General features: G+C 44.7%; 1 long non-coding RNA gene across 1 annotated transcript; it reads left to right on the forward strand.

The window, feature by feature from the left end:
• Positions 1–12129: 12129 nt before the first annotated feature.
• On the forward strand, positions 12130–21214 carry LOC129642041 (uncharacterized). Its single transcript, XR_008709519.1, has 3 exons — positions 12130–12875; positions 18389–18554; positions 20200–21214. It is a non-coding gene; the product is annotated as an uncharacterized LOC129642041 (long non-coding RNA).
• The last annotated feature ends 1112 nt before the right edge of the window (positions 21215–22326 follow it).

Consider the following 22326-nt stretch of genomic DNA (forward strand, 5'->3'; position numbering starts at 1 on the left):
CCCGTCGTAGCCCTGGGTGTCTGGCCCACCTGCAGCAGGATGGGCAGGGTGCCTCCACCCTGTTCCCAGCGCAGGAAGGCAGGGTGTGGGGGGCAGGGCAGCTCCTGGTCACCAGAGAAGTCCAGGGCCAGAGACCCAGTGTTGCAGCGGCTCCGAAACCTCCATTCTCCCGACGGCCTGCAGGGCAGCTTCCAGAGGCCCACGCTGCTGTTTGGGTTTTGCTCATACATAATTGGGCAGGGTTCATTTTCTGCTCCATGAATTCTAATAGAGTTTTTAAGTGCAATTTCAAATCACCGTGGAATAAGGTGATCTTGTACTTCAGTACACTAGCTGACTTTGAAGAAGCCCAGCTGAATCTGGCTGAAGGTTCCCAAGGTTTGGGGAATGCAGCCCCAGAACCATCCCTGCAAGGAGGGCACTTTGTGTCTCCAGCAGCGCCCTCCTAGGGCCTGTTCCACTGAGTACACTTTTGGGATGCCTCTCCATCTTGGGCATTTGCACAGTGTTTGGGGGACATTTGTCACCTAGGGGTCATCAGTGTGCAGGTGGAGGAGCGGCACCCCCCTCCCCAAGCAGCCCTTCTCAACTCCGGTCCTGCCCCAGGGGGAGAGTGGTGTTACCTGCCCCTCTGGAAGGAGCCCCTTGGTGACTGCCTCTCTGCAGAAACCTATCTAGTTTTGTCGCCTCTCCACTCTCAGACCACGTACTGTTCAAGTTCTGAGCTCCAGGTGGGACCTTGGCCTCCCGTGCTTGGTTAACCTTGACCGTTGGGAGAAGTGTGAACCATTCTTGATGCAGCCACTCAGCTGAGGCAGAAACCATCCAGCATGCCTTCAGAGGATAAAGATCTGCCTCCTTGGGGAGGTGAAGGAAAGGTGATTGCACTAAATAAAAAAACATCGTAAGAATTTTGTCAACTGCCAGAGCAGAGGAGGCCCTGGATATCAAATGGTCCAGCTTGGGGAATGGGGCCTGAAGTGCCCTGGTATCCCTTCAGTATGTGTGCTAGTGGAGACCGAATCAGGGGCTCCACAGAGACGCCCCACACGAGATCCCTGGGATCCTGTATTTGAGATGATAAAGGTGTGGGCATAAGCCGTGTCACTCGGAAGTCTATGGCGAGGAATACTCCCATACTGCCTGCCACATGACTTTTGCTCTGGACCTGCATTCTCCACACAGCTTTCACTGTGGGTTTCTCAACAGCATCTGCTGCCACCATTCACATTTCTGGATGCTGACACCACAAGGGAAAGCATCTCAAGATCGAAGAAGGCAGCGGAGGAAGATGTCCCTGTGGTGACATGTCCTCAGGGACTTGGGACTTGCTGCCATGGTCCTCTCCTGGGGGAAGGGCCGGGGCCTGGGTGGCTTATCTTTGATGGAGGCCTGACCGAGTCCCTCCCACAGTCAGGACAAGTTAACTGGGAAGAAGCAGGATTGCCTTCTTGCTTCCTCCAGCTCCTGGTGGCTCCAGGCATCCCTTGGCTTGTGACAGCGTCATGCCAGTCTCCGCCTCTGTCTTCACATGAACTTTTCCTGTGAGTCTTTGTGTAAGGACACCAGTCACTGGATTTTGGCGCACCCTGGTCTCGGATGCATTCTTCCCATGATCCTTTTTTTAAGAAAAAATCTAAAAAGATGTGTTCCGAGGTAAAGTTAGGTTCACAGGTATCGGTGGTTAGGAATTGGACAGGCCTTTTGGGGGGAACACTTGTCGACCCAGTACAAGGCTGGGTAAAGGTTCCAGCCACCATTGCTGCTGTCACGGCCCTGGAAGCTGCTCAGCCACAATCAGGATTACTGTAGTCAGGTGTGGACAGCACAGAGCCAACAGCATCTTGTCAGCAAAGTGAGTACCTGTCTGAGGAGCCCACTTGCAATCACAGGTCCTTTGTCACCCTGACTCCACTCAAGGACCTTGGTGGCGGTGATGCAGCTGACCATGGACAGTATCCCAGCCCTTGGGACCTACCACCCCAGGAAGCTGGATTCAGCAAGTTGTGGCTATACCTTAGCATGGAGAAGGCCTTGCTGCTCACACCTCACCTCTTCAGATGTGATCCAGGCTTTCCCAGGCCTGTTGTCCTCTAAGCCTTGGAGGCCAGTGTGGAGGAGGTGGTCTCCAGGTCCTCCTCAGCTATGGCCATGGTAGGCAGCAGCTGGCTTATGGAGAGGCACGTTGGCCCATGTATTGCTGGAGGATAGCATCATGTGTTCCTGAGTCACAGCAGACAGCACCAGGAGCCTCAGCACAAGGATCGATTGGTGGCCTACACCCTCAGCGAGTTGATCAGGACAGGGTACTTGGTGGATAGGCCATGGGGGTCAATGACCTGGGACCAGACATCACCCTGAAGGGTGCTTTTGAAGGGAAGGTAGGAAGGGAGAAAGTATGACTTAACACCTCATGGTGGTAGGAGATGATGTCACAGGGAAGGACAGGGCCTTGCCAGGAATTTGAACTGATCACAGGGTGTAAGTACTGGGGACTAGTGACCTCAGACGAAAGAGGGCCTTTAGTAGCAATGGTGGAGACTAAAATCAGAGACATACACCTCTGTAGATTTGCAGTCACCGGGGCCCTGGTTGTGCCTAGGTGCAGCCTGAGCTGCCCGACTGCCCTCTACCTGACAGGGAAACATTCATTTGTTCTCTCTCTCACCATTAATCTGTTCTGGTATAGTCAGCTGGGCTGTCGAGCCTCAGGATTCAGTGTCCAGGTGTGAGCCTCATGGGGCTCTTCCTTCCCTTCACAGGCCTGTTCTAAAACTTGTGGACACAATTTTGGGCAGCAATGCAGCACACATTTTTGGCTGAAATGCTCATTCTAACCCACTCCAGAATAAATGAAAACTTACTGTGCTCATTTGTTTCATTCACACAACGTGTTTATTGGGTATTGCTTATGTTTCAGCCATGTACTGAGTGCTGGGAATATGGCAGTGAACCTGGTCCTAGCCCTCCAGGAGCTTCCAGGCACCAAGAGTGCCCTTTCCCAGCTCAGGTAGAGTGTTAGAGGAAGGCATTCTGTGTCTCAAATGAGACAGTATGGTTGAGTGGGACCAAAAGGTGTGTTGAGCATTAGCCAAGGGACTGGCATGCTCAGAAAATTCTGGGAGGTGCCAGTGGAATTCAAGGAGCTAATATTCAGGTGAGTGAGCATTGTGGTCATGAGAAGGGAAAAGTGTGGCTTGATGTAAGCCTGGAGCCATCCATTGCAGGGGCTTGACTGGGAAGCAGAGGAGTTCTCAACCTCATCCTGAGGACAACGGAGAGCCGTGGAAAGAGCTAGAAAGGACTTGGGCTGAGTGGTACTCCAGAGCAATTTTTTGGGGTAAAGAACCTGTGTGTAGTAGAGGTGAAAATAAAGGCTGAGAGACCGACAAAAAGGCTTGAGTTCTGCAACAACTGAGCTGAGGTTCAGTGTGATACAGTGGCAAAAGTCCACTACTTTGCCAGGGACCACCTTCCAGACCCAAGAGGGGTTAAAACTGCATATCCTAAACAGCTGACTGGGACACAGAGTGATGCATTATAATCTTGGCCCAAGATAAGGAGAGGGGTCCAGGCTTACCACTCTGTTTTACTGTGGGGGGGACAAGCTGGAATGTTTAGACAGTGTCCATAGAGGTCATTCCACACAGGTCAGAAGTCCTGGTCCATGGCCTTTCTGGTATTTCCCAAAAAGCTAGCATGGCACCCAGGCTGTGGGGGCTGAGACTAGCACACAAGGACTGCTCTCAACCCCGTCTGAATGAATCAGAAAAAACATCGTCCAGGCTCTGGGGACAATTAGCCGACACCAGGACTGCAAGGACTTCTATTTCAACGTCAGAGGTACCCCTAATTCCTCTCCAGAGCAAACCCAACTCCTGCCGTTCTGCATCTGAGAACTCCATATGCTACTCCATAAGGAGAACCCCTTACTTCCAGTTTTGGGGGCTCCTCTGCACAGTTGCGTCGACCCCAAGGAGGGAAGGGTTGGGGGATTCACGGAGACTTTGAACCTGGGAAAGTACACCGGCTTCCATTTGGGTGCAGAAACCACCCAAGGATCGGTTTTTCCAAATTACCCTTTCGAAAATGACCTCTTGCAAGCTCTTAGGACCGCCTCTTGGGCACACACAATCCCCGCTCCGAATAGAGGCTTTCCACAGGCTCTGCCTCTCAACGTCGTTCGGTGCGTCATCGCCCCCACGCTCCCAATTGGACAGTTCCTTAAGCTCCTACCTATTGGGTGAGTCCTTTGCGCGCGGCGCGCGGCTTTTAATAGGCCGCTTCTTCAGGCTCCGCCCCCAGATCTGCAGCTTCGCTGACCCCGGGAAACGTGCGTGGCGCTGTCCAGAGTGCTGAAGTCGCGCACCCTGCGCCGCCTCAGGACGGCCTTGTGGCGCCCCCCAGGCCTCCCTGCTGAACAGCAATGAAATCTTAAAGCAGATGCCACCGAGTCTCGGATGCAACTTACCTCCAACCCCCGATTTTACCTCTGGGGATAGGAAAAACTCTCTAAACGCTTCGTTAAGAACCCCCCACTCTCCTATCTAGCTCAGAGGAACTCCAAAGTCCCCACTGCTAACCAGAGGCCTTGCACGATCTCATGCTGTGACCTCTCCACCTTCTGCTCCTTCCCTCACTCCTGCAGCCACATTGCTCTCCCTGTCGCACCGCAAGTGATCCAGGTACATTCCCACCTCAGCAGAGAATTTGCTCTCATGGTTCCCACTGCCTAAAATGATCTCTCAGATCTCATTTGAGTCCCTCTTTATTTCCTTCAGGGCCTTGACTCAAATCTCACCTTATTGAGGCTGATCTAGACCACTCTACTTAAAATAGTCACCTCCCAATTCCTCTCCTGCCCTCATTATTCCCCCAACACTCTTCACTACCTGAGACTGATATGTTCTACAAATTTTTCTTGTTCATACTTCCAGGGCATGGATTTTTGTCTGCTTGTTCGCTGCTATGTTACCAGCAGTGAGAACAGTGCCTGACAGAGTGGGTGCTCCCTAATATTCATTGCATGTATATTCATGTGTGTATTTTGATGTTTACTATTTACCGTCATCATGATGCTCTGCCCCAATTTAAAGATGAAGAAACTGAGGTAGAGTGCCCATCATTTGACCAAAGTCACCTGGTTTCTGAGTGGCAGAGCCTGAATCCCCTCTTCTGGTTCTTCTGGCTGTAACCCTTTCATCTCTGCCCTGTGCTACAATCCCTAATACTGCCTTCTTCAGTAAAAGATGTATAAGACGGTGGCTTCATGGAGCTCAGACAGAACTAGATTTCCTTCTTTTTTAAAAGCTGTATTTACTGTGCTGGGTCTTCATTGCTGCTTGGGCTTTTCTCTGGGGCTACTCTCCAGTTGTGGTGTTGGCTTTTCATTACAGTGGCTTCTATTGTTGTAGAGCTTGGACTCTAGGACACACAGCTTCAGCAGTTGCAGCTCCTGGGCTCTAGAGCACAGGCTATATATATATATATATATATATGTACATATATATATATATGTATATATATATATATGTAAATAAGTATGTAACATGGGCTTCGTTGCTCTGCAGCATGTGGGATCTTCCCAGATCAGGGATCAAACCCATGTCTCCTGTATCGGCAGGTGGATTCCTTACCACCAGGGTAGCCCCAAAACTGGATTTCAATTCCTGTTCCTTGATTACTACTCATGTGACCAGGAGTGAGTTAGAAAATATCTCTGCCTCAGTGACTTTATTCATAAAATGGAGATAACAGTACCCGCCTTGTTATACTGAGAGTCAGATAAGGCAATGACAGCATATGGCTTGGCAGACACCTGACACACACTTGCTCTCTTAGTGTCGGCAATGTTGGTTCTTAAACATCACCATCACATTATTATCTGGCAGAATTAAAAAGAAATACTAAAAAAACTAGGAGATTGAGCCTAGAAAGTCCATAGGAAGAAAGTTTCAAGAAGGTGGGAATGAAGAATAGATGCTAAACCTCACTGGGAGTAAGACAAATGCACGTTAAAATGGCACGGAGTTACCAGAGTCCTCCTCCTCGTATGGCAGCTGAGGAGAGAGGTTGCAGACGTTGTGCTTCTGCCAGTGTAGTTGCCACAAACCCTATGGAGGGCATTTGCTAGGATCTCATTCTAGTCTTTGACCATGTCATCCAGCTGGTAGAAAATTTTCCTAAACATATACTTGCTGCCATGTGAAATGGCTTAAATACAAGATTATTCATTGCAGCCTTGTTTGTAGAAGCAAAAGATTTTACTCACAACCCAAGTGAAAAACAACCCGATAAGCAAGAGGTGGACTATTCATACTCTGGGATACTGGGCAACTTTTTAAAAAATGTAAGAATGGAAATTCCCAGTCAGTCCAATGGTTAGGACTCCATGCTTTCACTCTGAGGGCCCAGGTTCAATATCTGGCCAGGGAACTAAGATCCCCTCCAAACTTTTTTTTCAGTTCAGTTCAGTCACTCCGTCATGTCCAAGTCTTTGCGACCCCATGGACTGCAGCACGCCAGGCCTCCCTGTCCATCACCAACTCCCAGAGTTTACTCAAACTCATGCCCATTGAGTCAGTGATGCCATCCAACCATCTCATCCTTTGTTGTCCCCTTCTCCTCCCGCCTTCAATCTTTCCTAGCATCAGGGTCTTTTCAAATGACTCAGCTCTTCGCATCAGGTGGCCAAAGTATCGGACTTTTTTTCAATGAATAAATTTTTAAAAGAACAAGGAGACTATGTACTGACATGAAATAGCCTCCAAGGTGTACACAAAAAGTGAAGTACATTCCCTACAGTAACTAGCAAGCCTGCTTTTGTGAACAAAGGGATATATGTAAATAAGTATGTAACAATATTTGCTTCTCTCTGCATGAGAAAGGGGAGAAGGCAATGGCACCCCACTCCAGTACTCTTGCCTGGAAAATCCCATGGACGGAGGAGCCTGGTAGGCTGTAGTCCATGGGGTCGCACAGGACTGAGCAACTTCACTTTCACTTTTCACTTTCACGCATTGGAGAAGGAAATGGCAACCCACTCTAGTGTTCTTGCCTGGAGAATCCCAGGGATGTGGGAGCCTGGTGGGCTGCCATCTATGGGGTCGCACAGAGTCGGACACGACTGAAGTGACTTAGCAGTAGCAGCAGAAGCAGCATGAGGGAAAAAAAAAAACACTACAAGGACATAAGAATCTGATAAAACATGTTACTAGGAAGGGCTGAGTTGGAAAGTGGGTGGATGTGTTGGAAACTCTGTGGGGGATGAGGTGGGACTGAGTTTGTTCACCTTTTGTGTTTTGAGTTTTTTTATATACTTGCACATGTGGAATATTAAAAATGCAGAAAAGTGTATAAAATACAAAAGTGCAGTTCAATGAATACTCTTGTATTTACAATCTCCAAAGATCACTATTTTGTATTTTTGTTCCATATGGAGATTTTATATATACAAGTGCTCAGCTCAGCTGTGTTGAATCTGCTACCAAATCATTACCAAGTAATGAAAGATGTCAGGAAATGTCTCAAACATCTGAAAAGGCATTCAACGTCAGTAGCAATCATGGAATGTAAATAAAAGCCAATGGACAGACCATTTCACAGGGACCTTATCGGCAAAATTGAACAGTTCTATAAACATAGTTGACAATTTGATCTCTGGTTCCTCTGCCTTTTCTAAAATCAGTTTGAACATCTGGAAGTTCACGGTTCATGTATTGTTGAAGCCTGGCTTGGAGAATTTTGAGCATTATTTTACTAGCGTGTGAGATGAGTGCAATTGTGTGGTAGTTTGGGCATTCTTTGGCATTGCCTTTCTTTGGGATTGGAATGAAAACTGACCTTTTCCAGTCCCATGGCCACTGCTGAGTTTTCCAAATTTGCTGGCATATTGAGTGCAGCACTTTCACAGCATCATCTTTTAAGATTTGAAATAGCTCAATTGGAGTTCCATCACCTCCACCAGCTTTGTTCGTAGTGATGCTTCCTAAGGACCACCTGACTTCACATTCCAGGATGTCTGGCTCTAGATGAGTGATCAAACCATCGTGATTATCTGGGTCATGAAGATCTTTTTTGTTCAGTTCTGTGTATTCTTGCCACCTATTCTTAATATCTTCTGCTTCTGTTAGGTCCATACAATTTCTGTCCTTTATTGAGCCCATCTTTGCATGAAGTGTTTCCTTGGTATCTCTAGTTTTCTTGAAGAGATCTCTAGTCTTTCCCACTCTATTGTTTTCCTCTGTTTCTTTGCACTGATCACTGAGGAAGGCTGTCTTATCTCTCCTTGCTATTCTTTGGAACTCTGCATTCAAATGGGTATATCTTTCCTTTTCTCCTTTGCTTTTCGCTTCTCTTCTTTTCACAGCTATTTGTAAGGCCTCCTCAGACAGCCATTTTGCTTTTTTGCATTTCTTTTTCTTGGGGATGGTCTTGATCCCTGTCTCCTGTACAATGTCACAAACCTCTGTCCATAGTTCATCAGGCACTCTATCAGATTTAGTCCCTTAAATCTATTTCTCACTTCCACTGTATAATTGTAAGGGATTTGAACTTCCAGATGTTCAAGCTGGTTTGAGAAAAGGCAGAGGAACCAGAGATCAAATTGCCAACATCCGCTGGATCATGGAAAAAGCAAGAGAGTTCCAGAAAAACATCTATTTCTGCTTTATTGACTTTGCCAAAGCCTTTAACTGTGTGGATCACAATAAACTGTGGAAAATTCTGAAAGAGATGGGAATACCAGACCACCTGACCTGCCTCTTGAGAAATCTGTATGCAGGTCAGAAAGCAACAGTTAGAACAACATGGAACAAGAGACTGGTTCTATATAGGGAAAGGAGTACATGAAGGCTGTATATTGTCACCCTGCTTATTTAACTTATATGCAGAGTACATCATGAGAAATGCTGGGCTAGATGAAGCACAAGCGGGAATCAAGATTGCCAGGAGAAATATCAATAACCTCAGATATGCTGATGACACCACCCTTATGGCAAAAAGTGAAGAACTAAAGAGCCTCTTGATGAAAGTGAAAGAGGAGAGTGAAAAAGTTGGCTTAAAGCTCATCATTCAGAAAACTAAGATCATGGCAACTAGTCCCATCACTTCATGGGAAATAGATGGGGAAACAGTGGCGGACTATATTTTTGGGCTCCAAAATCACTGCAGATGGTGATTACAGCCATGAAATTAAAAGACGCTTATTCCTTGGAAGGAAAGTTATGACCAACCTAGACAGCATATTAAAAAGCAAAGACATTACTTTGCCAACAAAGGTCCGACTAATCAAGGCTATGGTTTTTCCAGAAATCATGTATGGATGTGAGAGTTGGAATATAAAGAAACTGAGTGCCAAAGAATTGATGCTTTTGAACTGTGGTGTTGGAGAAGACTCTTCAGAGTCCCTTGGACTGCAAAGAGATCAAATCAGTCAATCCTAAAGGAAATCAATCTTGAATATTCATTGGAAGGACTGATGTTGAAGCTGAAACTCCAATCCTTTGTGCTGGGGTCCAGCCCCAGCAGGATCCTAGGGTACCCTTAGGAAAGATGGCGTTGGCGAGAGAGAGATGACAAGGGTCTTATAATGGATTGAAACCTGATAGTCCGGGGTCAAACAATAAGAGAATAAAGGAGAAAGAATAAAGAGAAGACAAAGAGGTTTGATCTTCCTTGATTAACACAGAAAGCCAATAAAGCTCTTGTGTTCTAAGGAGTCATCCTGAAAGAAGAACAGAGAGAGAAAAGGAGGGGAAAAGAAAAAAAGAATGACACAGGGAGACCAAGCTTCAGTGAGCGAGGCCCATACTTTATTTTCAAAAGGAACTTTTTTACCTTGACTTGTACATAGAGGGAAATGAAAGATGCAAAGTCATACAGAGTCAGCCTAAACATTACATCTGTTTTGTCTTTATCAAAACCAGGATTTTTTCTGCATACCTTTCCCATAAACAATGTTGTGTACAATATCTTCTGGCCTTGGAGGCCTGTGGACATTTTATGACCCTTTTTTGATAAAGGCTGTTCAACCAGAAAACTTATTTTCCCTTGAAGTGTTTTTTCTTTATATTTCTAATCTATGTCAGCCTCAGAAAGTGCTAAACAGAGTTACATTCTCATAGAGCAAAGGTGCAGTAAGTTACAACAAAGAAAGAACCAATTAGCTCAAAGGTCTGATGTGGTTAATTTCAAGGCTGCTGCTTGTTTTTCTTACATTCCAACTATGTTAACTAATGCACTCCCAGGTGCACAATGGATAAGGGATATGGGAACTTGGCAGCAAGCATTGGCCCAATAATGAAGCCCTTTACCAGTACTATCTATTTTAATAATTTTTCATCCCTTAAAGGACTCTATGCTCATTAGGACTTTTAGAATGTTTTGGCTTCCCATGCCTTTCAAGGTTGGGGAGTTGTGAACAATCATGTGTGTTAATTGTAAGAGTATGGATAAATGTGTCAGGCAAGCTAGAAAGCCATCAGAGGGGTTTGAATTGAAACACTCCTATCATGCCCAGGAGACTTTTTAATTAGAGCCCTAAGTTGACTTTTTCCAGAGAAAGGTGGTCGGGGATAGCCCCCTGTTAATGTCAGAAGAGTTGGTGAAAGGCACAAAATAGTAAGACAGACAGATTCTGGTTTGGGGGTAGATGCTCGAGCAGATTCAGGTGGTCCCTTGAGGCCTGATCTGCCTTTGCCTGTCACGTCTCTCCCGCATGACCTTTGTCATGGGTGGGATCTCCCCTGGTGGCTCCCGGCACCTTTGGCCACCTGATGTGAAGAGCTGACTCATTTGAAAAGATCCTGATGCTGGGAAAGATTGAAGGCAGGAGGAGAAGGGGACAATAGATGTGGTATAATATGATTTTATTAGTGGAACAGACAGCAATTTCTCCCATACCTCCTTGGAGCTACTGAGTTCTTCAAAAACTATTATGAAACTTATATTTGAGTGAGTTGTTAGAGTTTTGAAATTTTAGACAATTCCATGGGTCAGTGATCCATGACTAGTGGAAAAGGATAATTCAAAAACATCATCAGTCTAGTATGAAAGAGTCCAGAAGATTAAAAAAAGAATCATTAGTATACCGAGATGAAATCAACTCCAAACAAAACAACTGCAAAAATAAAGTATATATTTTCTTTTATCATGTTGTAAAATATGTCTGTAAGTATACATAAGAATGAATACTAAACATCACTTAATATTAAGAGGTTAAAAAACATTAAGAAGTTAACACTATTACATGGGACAGGCATGGGAAAGATAATTCACAGTATACATTTTATTCAGATTTTTTGAATGATGTATTATCTATTTTAAAAACTTAAATAAATATACTTTAAATAAAATGGAATCATAAGTCAAGTTTATTAAATTCTCGACTCATTGGAAAAGACCCTGATGCTGGGAAAGATTAAGGACAGGAGGAGAAGGGGACGACAAAGGATGAGATGGTTGGATGGGGAAGTAAGTAGGTTCCATGTAACACAACTAAGAATTTGCATGCCATAACTAAGGCTCCTGCATGCTGCAACGAAGATCGAAGACCCTGCATGCTGCAACTAAGTCCCAGAGTAGCCAAATAAATAGATCAATGTTTGGGAAAGAAAAAAAAAAAGTGGGCATTGTCAATGTACAGAAGTCTTTAAAAACATAATATGACTTACAGGCTATGTGATATACACTCATTAGTGATGGAAGGTTCTTTTTAAAATTTTTTTGCTTATCTAGCTGCAGGGTCTTAGTAGCAGCATGTGGGATCTTTTTAATCGAGGCTTGCTGGTTCTAGTTCCCTGACCAGGGATAGAACCCGCGCCTCCTGCATTGGGAGCCTGGAAGTCTTAACCACTGGACCACCACTGCCGGGAGCCAGCACAGGAGTTCCCACCCATGACAAGGTCATGCAGGAGAGGCCTAAACCAGAATCTGTCTGTTTTACTATTTCATGACTTTCACCAACTCCTCTGATATTTACGGGGGGCTATCGCCAACCACCTTTCTCTGTAAGAAAATCAACTTAGAGCTCTAGTTAATAAGTCTCCAGAGTATAATAGGTGTGTTCCAATTCAAATCCCTCAGATAGCTCTCTAACTTGTCTGACAGGTTTCCGGACTCTTACAGCTACACATGTGATTGTTCACAGCCTCCCAACCAGAGAGGCACAGGAAGCTTAAGATATTCTAACAATGCAGAGCTTCTAGGGGAGTTAATATTGTTAAAATACAACTAAGTAGAGGATTTCTTTGTTGAGCTAATGCTTGCTGCCAAGTTTCCATATCCCTTACCCACTCACTGTGTCCCTGGGAGTGTATTGATTAATATAGCTGGTATATAGAAAACAAGTAGTAGCTTTAATGTTAACAACCTTAGACCCTTGAGCTAATAAATTCTTCCCTTGATTATCCCCACTGCACCTTTTGCCCTATAGGAATGCAACTCTATCTAGTGCTTTCAGGGAGTGGCGCCAAACTTTAAGAAAAATCACCTTTGGAGAAAGTAAGTTTTTCTGGTTGACTAACCTTTATCAGAAGAAGAATGTTAGCAGGTCTCCTGACCAGAAGATGATGTAAATCACCTAAAGCCTTTGTATATGATAGGTTTGCAGAAAGAAAGCCTGGTTTCGATAAGGGTCAAGGACTGCTGACCTTGCATGACTTTGCACCCCCTATTATCTTCTACATACAACTTAGGGTATAAAAGCTCCTTCTGAAAATAAAGCTATGGGCCTCTCTCACTGAAGCTTGGTCTCCCCGTGTCATTCTTTCTCTCTCTCTCTCTCTCGCTGACGCCGACGCCGTCTCTCCTGAGGGTACCCCTGGATCCTGCTGGGGCTGGACCCCAGTAAGTGGCACCTGAACAGGGTCCCGAAGGTAAGTCTCCCCCATTGTGCAGTTTTTCGGGGCGGCTAGGACCCCACTCAGGGTGCCGCGGACCCCCCTGCATAAGATAGGTAGGGTGAGTAGGAGTGGGTAGTGTTGAATCTTTCCTTGCAGACAGAAATCTCTGACATGGGTAACAAGGAGTCAAAAGAACAACAACTCTTTATAGGAGTAATCTTGCAATTGTTAAACAAAAGAGGAATTAAGGTTAAAAAGGCTAGTGTTCAATCCTTTTTTACATTTGTACAAGAACAGTGTCCCTGGTTTCCAGAAGAGGGCACTGTTAACTCAGATACATGGGAAAAGGTAGGGAAACAGTTAAAAACTTATTACACTCTGCATGGTCCGGAAAGGGTGCCCACTGATACCTTTCCCTTATGGAATATGATTAGAGATGCTTTAGACCCTGCTCATGAATCTGAACGAGTGCCTATTAAGGAGGAAAGTGAGGAGGAAGAGTCCAAGCCTAGCTATCGGCAGTTAAGAAGTATGCTGGCTGCCATGAACACCAATAGTCATTTAGAAAGCGGGGATGAAAAGGAGGAACAGCTTTCGCCCCAAGATGAAAAAGATTTAGAAGAAGCAGCAGCTCGCTATCATTCTGATGAAGATTGGTCTTTTTCAGCTAAAGATGCTCCTAAGAGCTTGAGAGAAACATCCCCAATCAGACCATTCGTAAGATCCAAACAGCAAACAGTTAAATCTCCAGAACAGGAAAAGAGAAACATGGGATGCTCCCATCCCCCCATACCTCCTCCTCCTTATGAGGGGAAGGGGCCTCCGCTAGGAGTTTCTCAGAGAAGGGTTTTTTCTAGTCCCGAAGATGAATTTGGTCCCCACCTTGAGGCTTGTTTTTCTGTAATTTTTGAGGAAAGGGATGGGAGAGACGTCCCCTCCTGGGAACCCCTTTCAATGAAACTGATTAAAGAACTCAAACAGGCTTGTGCTTTATACGGGGCTACAGCTCCATACACCCTTACATTGTTAGACGCCTTAGCGGCCAGATGGATGATCCCACATGACTGGAAAACAGTCACTAAGGCTTGTCTGTCTGGAGGACATATCTACTCTAGAGAGCTGAATATGAGGACCTCACCCAAAAGCAGGCTAGTGCTAACCGCAGATATGGCCCGAGGCACACTGTACAAGAAATGTTGGAGGGAATTAATGAATTTGATACAATTAGAGATCAGATGGGTCTAGACAGAGAGGCTTTAGACCAGGTAACAGCCTGCGCCCTTGGGGCCTGGCGATCATTGCCTCAAGGGAAAGAATCAACCTCTTCCTTTTCTAACATTAAACAAAAACCAGAAGAGCCATATGAGGACTTTGTATCACGACTTCTAGAGGGAATTCACAGGGTAATTCCTAGTGATGAGGCAGCTGGAATATTGGTAAAACAACTGGCATTTGAAAATGCTAATTCTACCTGCCAGGCCATCCTACGTCCTATAAAAAAATCTGGGGAGATAGGAGATTACATCAAGCAATGCGCAGATGTAGGACCAGCAATGATGCGGAGCATGGCCATAGCTGCAGCCATAAAAGGAAGTTCTTATCAACAGACGGTTCAATCCTTGTTTGCAGGCAGGAATAATCCGTCAAAGAGTTATTTAAATAATCAAGGACAGAATACTAACCTGTCCAAAGCCTGCTTTTCTTGTGGCCGGGAGGGGCACTTTATCTGTGCTTGCCCCCAAAAAACAGCTGGTTCTTCTCTGCCAAATCCTGCCTCCCTGGCTGTGACTCCTAATCTCCCTAAGACTCCTTGCCTTCGTTGTCAGAAGGGATATCACTGGACAAAGGACTGCAGATCAAAATTCCATAAAAACGGAACCTTGCTAGTTCCTGACCAGCAGTAGGGAAACAGGTTGAGGGGCCAGCCTCAGGCCCCGACAACGATTGGGGCAACGACGCTGAACCCATTCATACCCTTCGTCCCATCGCAGAACTCATCAGAGCAACCCCAGGCAGCGCAGGACTGGACCTCAGTTCCACCACCTCAACAATATTAACACCAGATAGTCCTACTATAAAAATCCCTACAGGGGTTAAAGGTCCATTACCAACAGGCCTGGTGGGAATTATATTAGGCAGAAGCTCCTTAGCTATGCAAGGTCTTACAATTATCCCCAGAGTGATTGATTCAGATTATACAGGAGAAATTCAGATAATGATTTCACCCCCAACTAAAACTACACAAATTCATCGGGGACAAAGAACAGCTCAACTTTTACTTTTGCCCTACTACACTGCCATAGGACACACCGCTACTCAAAGTGAGAGACAGGAAAAAGGATTTGGATCCAGTGATATGGTCTTTTGGATAACAGAAATTACTCAGAAACGCCCCATGAAAAATATCCTGGTCAGTGGCAAGTCTATTGTGGGGCTTTTAGACACAGGAGCAGATGTCTCTTGCATTGCTGGGAAAGACTGGCCCAGCTCCTGGCCAACCCATACTACTGAAAATGAGCTGTGGGATTAGGGAGAGCCCCTGCAGTAGTTAAGAGTGCGAAAATATTAGATTGGCGGTTTGAGGATAACTGTGGAACTTTCCAACCCTATGTAGTTCCTTCGCTCCCCTTTACCCTATGGGGGAGGGACGTGCTGTCTCAAATGGGAGTGCTGCTTTTTAGCCCCGATGACAAAGTGACCTCCCAAATGCTCCATATGGGCTATGATCCATCAAAAGGATTAGGCAAATAACAGACAGGAATAATTGAGCCAATCTGCCCAACTCCTCGACAGCAACGTACTGGATTAGGGTATCCAAATTTATAATGGAGGCCATTGTTTTTGCTGCCAACCCTATCACATGGAAATCTCAAGATCCAGTGTGGGTAGAACAGTGGCCTCTACCTAAAGAAAAATTATTGGCAGCTAAGACTTTAGTTTTTGAGCAGTTGCAATTAGGACACATTGAGCCCTCTAATAGTCCGTGGAATACTCCCATTTTTGTTATTAAGAGAAAATCTGGTAAGTGGCAACTCTTACAAGATTTGAGAGCCATTAATGCCACTATGGAAGATATGGGGGCCTTACAACCCGGGCTCCCTTCCCCGGTAGCTATTCCCAAAGGATATAATTGTTATTGATTTACAGGATTGTTTCTTTACCATTCCCTTAAATACCAAAGATAAAAAGCGATTTGCCTTTAGTCTCCCTTCAGAAATTTTTAAACAGCCTTATTTGAGATTTCAATGGAAAGTGTTACCCCAGGGAATGAAAAATAGCCCTACCTTATGTCAAAAATTTGTTAATGCTGCTCTAGAAGATATTAGGGCTAAATATGAACAAGTGTACATGATCCATTACATGGATGATATCCTCATAGCTCACCCAGATAGGGCCCAACTGCAAGCTGTTCTTCACGAATTAACTCAGGCATTACTGGCTAGAGGCTTGAAAGTTGTCCCGGAAAAAATTCAAACCAATCCACCCATAACTTATTTAGGAAGAGTTGTAAATTCAGAAACAGTAACTCATGCCCCACTAAAATTAAGAAAGGACCATCTTGTTACTCTGAATGAATATCAAAAACTTTTAGGTGATATTAATTGGATAAGGCCCTATTTAAAACTAACCACTTCTGAGCTGAAGCCTCTTTTCAACATTCTGCGTGGGGATCCTGATCCAACTTCAAAAAGGCAATTAACTGTTGAGGCCCAGGAGGCCCTACACAAAGTAGAAAAGGCTTTATCTGATAGTTATGTGAAAAGAATTGAACTGACAACTGTCTGGCAATTCCTTTGCCTGGCTACCCCAACTGCACCTACGAGGATTTTATGGCAAAACGGCCCCCTAGAGTGGGTCCATCTTCCTGCTCAAGCTAAAAAGGTAGTGGCTTCTTATCCAGGGCTGATAGCTAAGTTGATATTAAAAGGAAGAAAGTGGAACATTGAATTATTTGGTAAAGAGCCATCAGAAATTGTAATTCCATATAACAAAGAACAGCTTGATGCTCTTCTAATGTTTGATGAAAATTGGCAGATTGCTATAGGAAACTATTTTGGTCAAATTCTGCATCATTTACCCTCACATGCTTTGTTAAACTTTATATCTAGACACCCAGTTATTTTTCCTGTTAGGTGCAAACAATTCCCCATTCCAGATGCTCAAATGGCCTTTACTGACGGGTCAGCTAATGGCAGAGCTTCTATAGTTAAAAGAAATCAGCATAAGGTTTTACAAACACAAGAAACTTCAGCTCAAAGAGCTGAACTCATAGCTGTTATAGAGGCCTTTGTTATGTTCGCAGAGGAGGAATTTAACCTTTACTCTGACTCTCAGTATGTGGTCAGGCTGTTTCTGCACATTAAGACTGCAGTTTTACCTGAAAACAAAACCACAATATTTCACTTGTTAACTAAACTGCAGCAACAAATTTGGAAAGGAAACTGAGCATTTTTTATTGGCCACATTCAAGCTCATTCTGGACTGCCCAGACGGACCTTTAAATGTCTTAAATGATCTGGCAGATTCACTAACCAAGGTTACAGTGGCCTCTGCTTTTGAAGAAGCCCGAGCCTCTCATTCACTCCATCATCAAAATGCTACTGCATTAAGATATAAATTTCAGATTCCTCAAGAATCTGCTCGAGAGATTGTTCATTCCTGTTCACATTGTCCCACTACTATAAATAATTTACCTATGGGAGCTAACCCTCGCGGTGTCAGACCTAATATACTCTGGCAGATGGATGTAACTCATGTCTCCTCATTTGGAAAATTGTCTTTTGTTCATGTAACTGTAAATACTTTTTCTCATGTCATTATTGCAACTGCTCGCACTGGAGAGACATATAAGGATGTAGTATGACATCTCTTTACTTGTTTTTCATATTTAGGTCTACCAAAAGCTTTAAAAACTGATAATGCCCCTACTTACACTTCTAAGTCTTTCCAAGAGTTTTGTATAAAGTTTCAAATAAAACATAACACAGGCATCCCCTATAATCCACAGGGACAAGCTATAGTAGAAAGAACACATCAAACATTAAAAATACAAATTCAAAAATTACAGGAAGGGGAATTTAAACATAGTTCCCCCCATCAGATCCTGCAGCATGCTCTTTGTAATAAATAACCTGAATGTTGATTCATCCGGAGCCATTGGTGCCCAGAATGACAGAATATAAAGCCGTTGGTGAAGTGGAAGGACCTCCTCTCTGGACAATGGAGGGGTCCCGACCCATTATTAACTAGCGGCCGAGGATATGCTTGTGTTTTTCCACAGGACGCAGATTCTCCAATTTGGATCCTGGACAGACTGATTCGTCATGTCGCAGCCCCCCAGGCACCTGGTCCCCCCATTGCCTCGACCACAAAAAAGGAAGGGACCTCCTCTACCTCCACTCCCTCCGCCGATACGGGAAGTCCAGCTGACCTCGAGACAGATGACACCAGAGATCCCGGATGAACAGAAAGAGGAACCACCCACCAGACAGATGTCACAACTCCGTCTAAAAGATATTGTCCCCCCCTAATTCTTTACCCCGCAGGAGACCACCAGGACGCCCAGCTCGTGCAACTCAACAAGCCTCCATACCTACCTGGGGACAGATTAAGATGCTCTGTCACCAGGCACAAGGGGTAGCTTCCCTGCAGGGCTCTCCAGCCTCTCCTGAGAGAGTGTTTATTGCTCTGCTTGCCTTACTATCTTGCCAGGTAAGCGCCTCCTCCCCCTCGCTCCAGAAAAGTATTGGGCATACTTCCCAGATCCTCCTTTCAAGTAGTTACTTGGAACAGTGACCCTATATGGGTCCACACAAACCAGCCTCAGTTATTGGGAGGATCATACGCTTCCGATACAAAGGATAAATACCCTATTAATTTCAATTATACCTTTAAGGGATTAACAGACGATCTTCCTGTTTGTTTCAACTTCCCCTTTGATCATACAGGAAGCTTTATTACTCCTACCAAAGAAGGATGTATTGGAGCCTCTAAAAAAGCAATTCTGACAGATTCCCCATCCTCAAATTACCGGTCAGTTTGGATATTACTGGCTTGTATGCCCAGGATCCTTGACCCCTACAAATCCCTGCTTTCCAAATCTCCACCAAAATATCCAAATTGTCATAATGCTGCCCCTTCAGATGTCGTATGGAACACCATAGATGGTCGTTCCGGGTATCCAATTTGGAAATCTTGTACTTATAATTCTAGAATTGATTACAGAATACCAGGAGGAGGAAATTATACCATTCAGGACTGGAGCAACCCGGATCCAGGTCAGGATCCAATGACCGATGATGCATTTAACGGTAGATTTGACAATTGGAAAGAAAATCCAGTTCCTTGGCCATTATGCGCCACTAGATGGCATCATAATCAATTTGTTCCTCCTATGCTGTCTTACACGGCTAAGAGCAGAACTTTTTGACAACCAGAAATTTGGAGGGCCCTTACTGCCACTGCCCCTATTACCTTAACCCAGCCAGAAAATATTTCTACTTATTCTATTTTAGCTTGTCTACCCTCGCCTTATGTTTTTCTCTTCTCTAATGATTCCAAAAGACTTAATATACAAATGAATTATTCAGGTGGACCTCATGTAGTGTCTTGTGAACAATGTATGCTCTCATCTTGTTTGACCCCCCAATATAATGTTTGCTCTTTTGTGGTGTTGCAACGTCCACCCTATCTTATGGTGCCTGAAACTGTAACCACACATTGATATAATTATGGTCTTGCTGTATTACAACAACTACAGGATTTAATGCGATCACAGCGGTTTGTGGGCCTACTGATCCTGGGAATAGCAGCTTTGATAACTGCAATTACTTCTGTTACTGTGGCAGCAATATCATTAACTCAACAAGTATATACTGCTCAATGTGTTGATACTATGTCCAAAAATGTTTCTTTAACATTGGCAACACAGGAAGCTATAGACAGGAAACTAGAAATGAGGATAGATGCCCTAGAAGAAAGCAATAATACATACTGGAACTGAATTACAGGCATTAAAAGTGAAATTGGCACTGTCCTGTCATGCCAACTACCGGTGGATATGTGTAACACCCTTGAAAGTAAACGAGACAGATTATGACTGGGAAAAGATTAAAAATCATATTTCAGATGTCTGGAACAGCTCCAATATTAGTTTAGATTTAGGGAAACTTCACAATCAGATAAAGACCATGGAACACTCCTGATTAGATTTTACTGCCGCAGGAGTAGCAAGTGACTTTTTCCATACATTCTCTAACTTTATTTCAGGAAAGAACATTCTGTCTACTATTTTTAGCTATGCTGCTGTGGCCGCTGTAATTCTGCTCTTCATAATTATTCTTCCTTGTATTGTCAGAATTCTTTGACAGAGCACTCAGAAGCTGCGACTGAATTACATCTGGCTGTCTTAAGAAACAAAAAAGGGGGAGATGCCAGGAGCCAGCACGGGAATTCCCACCCATGACAAGGTCATGCGGAAGAGGCCTGATGGGCAAGGCGAGTCAGACCTCGAGGGGCCCCCCTGGACCTGCCTGAGCGTCTACCCCAAAACCAGAATCTGTTCGTTTTACTATTTTACGACTTTCACCAACTCCTCTGACATTTATGGGGGGCTATCCCTGACCACCTTTCTCTGTAAGAAAATCAACTTAGAGCTCTAGTTAATAAGTCTCCAGGGTATAATAGGTGTGTTCCAATTCAGATCCCTCAGATAGCTCTCTAACTTGCCTGATAGGTTTCCGGACTCTTACAGCTACACATGTGATTGTTCACAGCCTCCCAACCAGAGAGGCACAGGAAGCTTAAGATATTCTAACAATGCAGAGCTTCTAGGGGAGTTAATATTGTTAAAATACAACTAAGTAGAGGATTTCTTTGTTGAGCTAATGCTTGCTGCCAAGTTTCCATATCCCTTACCTACTCACTGTGTCCCTGGGAGTGTATTGATTAATATAGCTGGTATATAGAAAATAAGTAGAAGCTTTAATGTTAACAACCTTAGACCCTTGAGTTAATAAATTCTCCCCTTGATTATCCCCCACTGCACCTTTTGCCCTATAGGAATGCAACTCTATCTAGTGCTTTCAGGGAGTGGCGCCAAACTTTAAGAAAAATCACCTTTGGAGAAAATAAGTTTTTCTGGTTGACTAACCTTTATCAGAAGAAGAATGTTAGCAGGTCTCCTGACCAGAAGATGATGTAAATCACCTAAAGCCTTTGTATATGATAGGTTTGCAGAAAGAAAGCCTGGTTTCGATAAGGGTCAAGGACTGCTGACCTTGCATGACTTTGCACCCCCTATTATCTTCTCTATACAACTTAGGGTATAAAAGCTCCTTCTGAAAATAAAGCTACGGGCCTCGCTCACTGAAGCTTGGTCTCCCCGTGTCATTCTTTCTCTCTCTCTCTCTCTCTCACTGACGCCGACGCTGTCTCTCCTGAGGGTACCCCTGGATCCTGCTGGGGCTGGACTCTAGCACACCACAGAAGTCCCTGGAAGTTTCTTAAGATTGGAAGTCATCCCTGGGGGCTCAGTGGTAAAGAATCTCCCTGTTAATGCAGGACATACAGGTTTGATCCCTGATCCAGGAGGATCCCACATGCCATGGAGCAAAAAACCCATGGGCCACAACTATTGAGCCTGTGCTCTAGAGCCCTAAAGCTGCAGCTACTAAAGTTTGTGCACCCTAGAGCCCGTGCTCCGCAACAAGAGAAGGCACCCCAATGAGCAGCCAGCACACCACAACTAGAGAGTAGCCTGAGCAGCAGTGAAGACTCAGTGCAGCTAAAAATAAATAAATAAATGAAATTATTTTTTAAAAAGATTGGGGGATTTCCCTGGTGGTACACTGGATAAGAACCTGCCAATGCAGGGGAAACGGGCTCAATCCGAAGTCCAGGAAGATCCACATGCTGCGGAACAACTATGCCCATGTGCCACAATTACTGAAGCCCAAGCACCTAGAGCCCCATGCTCTGCAACAAGAAAAGCCACCAAATGAGAAGCCCGAGCACCACAATGAAGGGCAGCCCCTTCTTGTGGAAACTAGAGAAAGCCTGAGCATAGCAACGAAAACCCTGTGCAACCAAAAATAAAAATTAGAAAATAAATTATTAAAAAAGATTGGGAAAATCAAGAGGAATGGGGCAGTGAGAATATAACCCGGACATGGGTATATCAGATGAATGTTACTAACAATGGCGATAGCAAATGCAAAGGCCCTAAGGTGGGCTTTATTGGTGGATGTTTTCCAGGCGTGGCCTCAGTGAGGACTCCACCACACTGAGAAACCCATAGCATTAGCCCAAGGCTTGTAGATCAGCGTTTTGCTGAGGTGAGTCCAGTTTAGGCCAGTGGTCCTGAAAGGAAGGCTTCTAGGGCAAACGCGCCCTCTGCTGGCAAGAATAGATATCAGCTCCATTTCCAATCCCAAGATTAATAAAACATATGTAAGAGTTGGATACGACTGAGCCACAAACACGT

This window comes from Bubalus kerabau, chromosome 1, assembly GCF_029407905.1.
Source record: "Bubalus kerabau isolate K-KA32 ecotype Philippines breed swamp buffalo chromosome 1, PCC_UOA_SB_1v2, whole genome shotgun sequence".
In the NCBI taxonomy this organism is placed as follows: Eukaryota; Metazoa; Chordata; class Mammalia; order Artiodactyla; family Bovidae; genus Bubalus; species Bubalus kerabau.